The 9,402-nt window shown below is 40.3% G+C and overlaps 1 pseudogene; it reads right to left on the reverse strand.

Annotated features, from left to right (window-relative positions):
- Positions 1-4,799: 4,799 nt before the first annotated feature.
- Positions 4,800-4,854, reverse strand: LOC123027196 (annotated as a pseudogene).
- Between the last annotated feature and the right edge of the window lie 4,548 nt (positions 4,855-9,402).

The following is a 9,402-nucleotide window of genomic DNA, read 5'->3' on the forward strand; positions in this document are numbered from 1 at the left end:
ATCTAATCACATGGTAACACTGTGGCAAAGTGCAGTATTTTTCTGGATTTCCACACCCTTTTCACCCTGAATTTGGTATTTCATGCCAGATGTCATTTGCTTTAAAGCTGTGGACATAGCTGGATATCAGAAGAGATGATAACTTCATAAAAAGGGCCTGCAAACTTCTGCGAGTGAGTGATCAGGAATGCCTCATGTCAAAAACCCCATGACCATGTATACCAGTTGCAGGGCAGGACAAATGAGAACCATTTTGAGACTTTCTGTAATAGGTTGTGATAGAAAAGCTTTAAATGACATAGAAACATAGAAACAGAGTGAGTCAGAAGGGGTCCCCCGGGCCACCCAGTCTGACCTCCAGCACCAGCCGGATCCGCTCACAACATGCCCACCAAGTGGACATTCAGCCTATCCTTGAACACCTGCACCAATGGGGCCTCAAAGACCTCTCGTGGAAGCCCATTCCACACCCTTGGGGTCCTGACAGTCAGGAAGTGCTTTCTGGCATCCAAATGGAACCTTGGCTCCCTGAGCTTTGCTCCATTGGAGCGTGTCCTGACTTCCTATGCAGGGGTGAACAGGTCTCTACCCATCTCCATGTGACATCCCCTCACATACCTGTATGTCGCCAACAGATCCCCTCTGAGTCTCCTCTTCTCCAGGCTGAAGAGACCCAGTTCCCTCAGTCTCGCTTCATATGGCATCCCCTGCAAACCGGCCACCAACCTTGTGACCCTACGCTGCACTGACTCCAACCTGGCTATACCCTTTCTGTAATGAGGAGCCCAAAACTGAACACAATACTCCAGTAAATAAATAAGTGGGAGGGAACTCGTACTTCCTACTCAGGGATTTATGTTCCAGCCCAGCTCTTCTTATTTTCATATGTGGCAATGCTAGTTCTTGTGATTGTGTTGGGAAGGTGACATTAATTTGCATGGCAAATCTCTGGAGGTCCACATAGTTTTACGGAGTGAGGCTATGTGAATTTTGTTATTCATCATGGTATAAAAGCAAACATTTAATAGGATGGCTTTCCTTCTGACAGGAAGCAGTATATAAGATATACAAACTTCCTTGAGTAATATCTCAGATAAGGAACTAAAGTGAGACTGTAAGATTATGACCTTGTATTTCAGTGTAGAATCCATTTCCACATCAGACACAACAAAGAAAGCATTTAATTGCTTGCTGTGTTCCTGTCATGACCAGGATCATTTGTAAAGAAAAGACAATGTCAATGGCAAATCATTCTAAAGCTGGAGCTAAATGAGGCATGAACTACTGCCTGTATCTCTCACACAACAGCTGGAAGTATGTCTCATTGAACTTAGCTGCGTTTATACCTGAATATGCAAGGAAAGGCTATGCTGCTAAGCTTTAAATTACAGCTCCATATAGAAAAGTTTCCTTTGGGGATATGGAAAACTTGTAATGAAATTTCCTTTTAAAGTACATGTTCAACAAGCCTAAAATGCATCAATTGGGTGATCCATCCCAGATCATAGAGCAGTATGGATCCTTTGTTCTTGCAAAACTGTACTGTACTCTTGGCTTCACACCTGTGTGGGAGTCAATGATGAGAGGAGAAGCAATTGTTTTGTCTCAAGCTGAAGAACTACACGAAGGAAAAGGAATAAAGGTGACCTCCTATACACTCTGTCTATCAAAATCAGTTCAGGCACTCTGGAGCTTATCTTAATCCGGACAGATATGCATTATGGAAAGGGATGGGAAACATTCTTACAGACTTTCTCCAATCACTTGTTCACGGGGGTATTGATTGAAGTCATGCAGCTCTTCTGGCATTATGATCTGAGAAGTGATACCACCAACTACGAAATCCCCAGATTGCAAATACTTGTGAAGAATAGTGAGGGGATCACCAATATTGCATTCAACTGTATGAGATATGGGTGCCATGCAAAGTGGTAGCAACTGCAGCAAAACCAATTCTATCAGCATCCTAAAAGCAAAGCTTGTTTCACTGTTCCCCTTCTCAGTATCTCTACACTATTCTTTGAGCCTCAAATGGTGCCCCAATCTGGACATCCATTCCATGCACATTCTGCTTTGCAGCATCCAATATAAATCTTAAAGCAATGGAAATCTGGATGATGCAACCTTGCCAATCCCCAGTCTATTAACATTTGTTGTTTGCCATTGGCCATTGATAGTGCTTTCAAGGAAAAAAAGGGTTCAATTATTGTCATTCACATAATTATAGGATGAAAGGAAAAAGTAGGTGTCTTCTCAAAGTGTTTTTGAGGATTGTGAAGTGTAAAAGAAAGCAAATTTGTTTTTCTGAAGACTTTACACCTAAAACAGAAACAGACTTAGAATAACATATAGCAAAAAATGACATGAGTAACCTAGAAGAAAAATACATCCTCCTCCTCCTCCTCTTTCTCATCCTCCTCATCATTCATCATGTTGATATTAGTAAAATACCTTATTTAAGGCAATTTCTTAAACCCAAGAAACCCCAAGAATTGCACACTCCTCAAAGTGGAGTAGCCCCAAGGGAAGAATACTTAATCATGAAAACATCATTTTATTTGCAATACAAAAATAACATCAATGGATGACAAAGCAAAAAAAGGAGAGAAATCATAACATAAATCAAAAGAACACAAAGAATTCATTAACAGCTCCATTGAAACAAGAGGAGAGGAGAGGAGAGAACTTATAAAATCCTTATTCCTTGAGTGTCTCTTCAACTGGAGACATCAAGAGGAGATTGCAGGACTGATTTTTTTTTTTTTGTCTTGGAATGCCACATTTTTATTAAACTGTCTCTTAGCGCATGACTGTTCTTTAAGATCAGAGCCTTCTTAACTGATATTTTAGCCCATAAAAGATCATGTTTTCCCTCTTCAATATCAGCCAATTCCAACTGCTATCATTGGCATTTAGAATCCAATCTGCAATATAGAGCAGACCTGCTGCACTATAATGTAAATTCACCTTGGGTACAGCAAGGCCTCCTCTCTACATTGCACCCTGTAAACTTTGGAATCTGATCCTTGGTTTGTTGCCATTCCAAATATAACTATTTCATTGTATCTGCCAATCTTGAAAAACATTTTCCAGAATTGCAATTGGCATCATGAAGAAAAGAAAGTTCAGTTTAGGGAACACATTCATTTTTACAATCGAAATTCTGTCCAACCAAGATGAGATTAGTTTAGTCCAGTTTTGTAAGTCCTTTTGAATCTTCATCCAAGTTGTTTGAAAATTGTCTTGAAAAAGTGCAGCATTATGTCCTGTGATGTTTATCCACAAGTATTTAACTGGGTTTGAAGTTATTTCACATCTTGAGATTGTTTTTATGTTTCCTTCTTGTTTTGTAATGACTTTTAATATAATGTGTGCATTTTTCTTATTGATCCTATCTCCTGAATGAAGTCCAAATTTTCCAAGTTGCCCAATATATGCTGCAGGGGTTGATGTGAATCTAAAATAGTCCAGATTATATCATCTGCATTACATTTTATTTTATACTTTATATTTTTCTCCTCCTTTTTTAAAGCCTTTGATTTTTGGATCCTGTCTCATATTTTTTGCTATGATTTCCAATGCAAGATTCAATAAAAGAGGTGATGAAGGGCATCCTTGGCATGTTCCCTTCTCCATTTGAAAGCTGTCAGCTGTCACTGCTGATTAGGATTTTCACATGTTTTCTAGTATAAATTTGCAGCATCCAATTCAAAAAGCTTGAGCCGTAGTCTAAATGTCGGAGGGTTTTCATTAGAAAAGGCCAAGATTCATTGTCAGAAGTGTACTCAGCATCTAAAAATATAAATGCAGCTTTTTTCCTTTTCTTTTTAACCCATTCAATTGCCTCAACAAAGCATATGTTGTCTTTCATGTTTCTTTTAGGGACAAATCCAGTTTGGTGTGCACAGATCTGGTTTTCATATACATTTTTTAAACATTTCTGTCATCATTAAAGTAAAAGTTTTATGATCAACATTTAATAATGAAGTAGGTCGATAAGAGTGTGGTTACATAGGATCATTGGCTTCTTTATGTATCAATGATTGGTGAGCTTCTTGACATCTTGGTGGCAGTAATCCTTCTGTTACTTGATGTTACTTGATCATTACTTGATGTAGTGGCAGAGTCAGTTTTTCCTGTAAGCATTTATAGTATATAGCAGTAAATCCACCAGGACCAGATGCTTTCTCTTCGTTCCATTTGCCTAATAGCTTGTGATAGCTCTTGAATAGTAATAGTATCATTCAATGTTTTCCTCTACTCTCGAGTAAATTTCTCAAGCCCCGTTCCTTCAACATACTTCTCCATCCCATATTCTGGGGTTCATGTTTTTATGTACCTGTGAGAAAATATTTATAACTTGCCCATGAATTTCCCTTTCTGCATATGTTGTGCCACTACCCTTCTTCATAGCTGTTATAGATATTCGTTCCACTCCTTAAGACAATACGTGAAATATCTTCCAGCTTTACTTGCTTGTTTGACCTGTTTTTGTTTTAAAAATCTTAGCTTCTTTTTTATCTCTTCCTTCACAAACATATCAACCTGATTTCTTAATTGTCTGAGTTCAGTTAAAATTAATTTATCTTGGATTTTCTTTATGTTGATCCTCTAGTATTTCTATTTGCTCCAAAAGTTGTGTGTGTGTGCACTGACTTCTCTCTCTTTTCCTTAGACATGGTTTCTATAAAGTATTCTCTCCTATAAGCTTTACTGACTTCCCAAATTATGACTGTGGAGATATTATTGGTGTTATTTAATCTGAAGAATTCTTCCAGTACTTCTGACTTGGTCAAAATATCTTCTTGTAGAGAACATATCAGATATTAAACTGATAAGAACAGATACTACACTATAATATACTATATTTATATATTGCTGTCTGACACTAACCCAACAATAACATAGCATCACTAAATTCTTCGCAGATACAATGGCTGTCTGAAGACATATCATGGGGGATTGTGGTTCTACCTAGTTGGACAAGGAAAAAGTCTGGGGTTGTCAACAATGCAAGATGACTGATATTGTGTTGAAGTATTTATTAATCCAAGTTTGGTTTTAATATAGGTTTTTTTTGTTTTTACTTTTTAAGATCTATTTATTTATTGAATGGAGCTGGTCTTTGACACAATAAAGATTATCTCTCTACTTGTAGCAAAAGATTATCACTGAGTCTGCATCTTATTCCTCCACCCTGTGTTTTCCACCATATTAGCTCTAATGGATCATGACCAGAAAGTAACTTGGGTAATCCTTGACTCCAGGATATTTGAATCCACATGTATCTTCTAACTTCAGCATTTCCATGTAGTTAAAAACATTTTTATGTACTTTACCACCTCTAGCTTTTTTTGACTTGTTGATATGTGGTTCTATAACTCCATTCATATCACCAATGATCAGAACTTCTTGAAAATACAGTATCAATTCAAAGAATTTTTCAGGAAAAAAAAAAACAACTTTTGCATCATTTGGTGCATAAAACACTGCCAAAGTATAAATTTTCCCATTTAAAAATCTCATCTTCCAGGCAAGGAACCTTCCATCTGCATCTGGAACTCAATGTACCAGCAAATTTGGAAAACTCAACAGTGGATACAGGATTGGAAAAGGTCAGTTTACATTCCCATCCCAAAGAAGGGCAATGCCAAAGAATGTTCAAACTACCACACCATTGCACTCATTTCTCATGCTAGAAAAGTAATGCTAAAAATCCTAAAAGCTAGGCTCCAGCAGTATGTGGACCGAGAACTACCAGAAGTACAGGCAGGGTTTCGAAGAGGGAGAGGAACTAGAGATCAAATTGCCAACATACGCTGGATCATGGAGAAAGCTATGGAGTTCCAGAAAAACATCTACTTCTGCTTCATTGACTATGCTAAAGCCTTTGATTGTGTGGATCACAACAAACTGTGGCAAGTTCTTTAAGAGATGGGAGTACCAGACCATCTTATTTGTCTCGTGAGAAATCTATATGCTGGTCAAGAAGCAACAGTGAGAACTGGACATGGAACCACGGATTGGTTCAAAATAGAGAAAGGAGTTCGGCAAGGCTGTATAGTGTTGCTCTGCCTATTTAAGTTATATGCAGAGTACATCATGAGAAATGAGGGGCTAGATGAATCACAAGTTGGAATTAAGATTGCTGGGAGAAATATGAACAACCTCAGATATGCAGATGATACCACTCTAATGGCAGAAAGTGAAGAGGAACTAAAGAACCTCCTGATGCGGGTGAAGGAGGAGAGAGCAACAGTTGGCTTGAAACTCAACATTAAGAAAACTAAGATCATGGCATCCGGTCCTCTCACTTCCTGGCAAAAAGATGGGGAAGAAATGGAGGTAGTGACAGATTTTTTTTTTCCTGGGCTCCAAGAACATGAGAATCAGGGACTGCAGCCAAGAAATTAAAAGACACTTGCTCCTTGGGAGGAAAGCTATGACAAATCTAGACAGCATACTAAAATGCAGAGACATCACCCTGCCAACAAAAGTGCATATAGTCAAGGCTATGGTTTTCCCAATTGCAATGTATGACCATGAAAGTTGGACGATAAGGAAGGCTGAATGCTGAAGAATTGAGGCCTTTGAATTGTGGTGCTGAAGAAGACTCCTGCGATTCCCTTGGACTGCAAGGCGATCAAACCACTCAGTCCTAGAGGAGATCAACCCTGACTGCTCTTTAGAAGGCCAGATCCTGAAGATGAAACTCAAGTACTTTGGCCACCTAATGAGAAGGAAGGACTCCCTGGAGAAGAGCCTAATGCTGGGAACAATAGATGGCAAAAGAAGAAGGGGACGACATAGAAATAGGTGGCTAGATGGAGTCACTGAAGCAATCGGTGTGAGGTTAAGTGGACTCTGGGGGATGGTGGATAACAGGAAGGCCTGGAGGAATGTTTCTCATGGGTTCGCAATGGTTTGGACACGACTTCATGACTAACAACAACAACTGGATCTTTAAATTCTTCTCCCACATTTAGTTCTCAATTGATAATTTAGATGGCAACGCCCTTCTTTTTAGAATCTGCTGAGGGTGCAAAAACCCCACTCAGAATTTTGCGTTACACAATGTGAACCTTTTTTTTTTCTTCATATGAGTCTATGAATACATATTATACCTGCCCTCCGGCATTTTTAAATAAAAAAATTCAGTTTGTTTAAAATGGGAACTCATCACATTGACATTCATAGGTAAGATCTTCATTTTGCTTCTATTGTCTATTAAAAAAGAAGCTCAAACAATTATGTATAAATTTCTTTATTTTTTTATTTATTTGGGGTTCTTGCATGCCACCCCATTCACATAAGCCTCACGGCAGCTTCCAACAAATAAATAACAATGCAAAAATATAAAAAATGGATACATCCAGCAATAAATATAACCAATAAATAAAGCAACAGTTAATTAAAATAACATTTAAATAAAAAGGATGTTTGCCTGGTGCTAAAAAACAAATAATGACGGTGCCAGGCGGACCTCTCTGGGGAGCGCATTCCATAAGTGGGGTGCCACCGCAGAGAAGACACTCCTCCGGATACTCACCCTACTAGTTTCCTTCACAGAGGGTTTCTGGAGAAAGGTCTCTACCACTGACCTTAGAGGGCAGGAAGTCAAGTATGGACTCAGGCGCTCCTTTAGATACCCAGGTCCCAAGCCATTTAGGGCTTTATAGGTAATCACCAGCACCTTGAATTGGGCCCGGACTTCAATGGGGAGCCAGGGAAACTGATGGAGGACTGGGGTTATATGAGAGCAATGCCCAGTCCCCGTCAGCAACCTGGCAGTCCTAGTTTGCACCATCTGTAGTATCCAGACCATCTTCAAGGGTAGCCCCACATAGAGCTCATTGGAGAAGTCTAATCAGGAAGTATCCAATGCATAAATCACTGACACTAGGCAGTCATCCTCCAGGTAGGAACACAGCTGATGGATTAGCCGAAGATGATGGAAAGCACTCCACGCCACCACCGACACTTGAGCCCCCAAAGTCAGCTCTGGGCTGAGAAGCACTCCCAAGCTGCGGATTCTGTCCTTCAGAGGGAGTGCTACCCTATTCAGGACAAGATCCAGGCCCCCCATTCCCAAGCCCAAACCGCCAACGAACAGGACCTCCGTCTTGTCTGGATTGAGCTTCAGTTTGTTGGGCCTCATCCAGCCCATTACCTCGGCCAGGCACCGGTTCAGTACAGCCACTGCCTCACCTGGATTGGTTGAAAAATAGAGTTAGAGCTGGATATTATCAGCGTACTGATGATTCCGCAGCCCACAACTACTAATGACCTCTCCCAGCAGTTTCATGTAGATGTTAAATAGCAAGGGGGACAAAATGGAGCCCTGTGGAACTCCATGACATAACTGCCATGGCACAGAGCCATAGTTCCCCAGCACCACCTTCTGGAATCGGCCATTGAGATAGGACTGGAACCACTGCAAAACAGTTCCCACTACTCCCAATCTTGCTAACCTATCTAGAAGGATACCATGGTCGATGGTATGGAAAGCCACTGAGAGGTCCAGGAGAACCAACAGGGACACACTCCCCCTGTGTCTCTCCTGCACAGGTCATCATACAGGGCAACCAAGGCAGATTCAGTACCATAACCGGGTCGGAAGCCAGACTGAAATGGGTCCAGATAATCAGTTTCATCCAAGAGTGCTTGCAGTTGTCCCGCCACCACCCGCTCTGCCCAGGAATGGGATATTGGTCACTGGTCTATAATTGGTGGCCATCTCTGGATCCAGGGATGCCTTCTGCAGGACTGGCCGGACGACCGCTTCCTTTAAAAAGACAGATACCAGGCCATCCCTCAGAGAGGCATTGACAACCTCCAGGATCCAGGCCCCTATCCCGTGCTTGGCTTTCTTAAGTAGCCAACCTGGGCAAGGGTCCAATAAGCAGGTGGTGGGATGTACTTTTCCAAACACCTTGTCCACATCATTAGGCTGCAATAACTGAAACTCATCCATCAGTTTAGGAGCAGACAGCAACATTGGTTCCTCCCCTGAAGGTTCTGAATTATTAGTGGAGTCCAGCTCATGATGAATCTGAGTGATTTTCTCCTTAAAATGCTTGGCAAAGTCATCACAGTGGGCCAACGAGGACGGTACAGGACCTTTCTTAGAGCCCGGATAAACCCTAATTAAGCTAGCATATGATTCAGCTTCTACTTCCTATTAAATATTTCTCTTTTCTCATCCCTTCCTTATGGAAGTTCAGATATCAAACTGCATAGAAAATGTTAAAACATTTATAAAAATGTTATAAATAAATAAATAAATAAATAAAAGTATCACAAACCATCCAGAGAGTCATGTGGCCTTTCTGATGATGTATTAAAATATAAATAAATATGAGACAGATAAATATATGCATACATACATATGAAGAAACCTTC

The sequence above is a fragment of the Varanus komodoensis genome, unplaced genomic scaffold (assembly GCF_004798865.1).
Source record: "Varanus komodoensis strain SLA01 unplaced genomic scaffold, ASM479886v1 scaffold301, whole genome shotgun sequence".
Classification (NCBI taxonomy): Eukaryota; Metazoa; Chordata; class Lepidosauria; order Squamata; family Varanidae; genus Varanus; species Varanus komodoensis.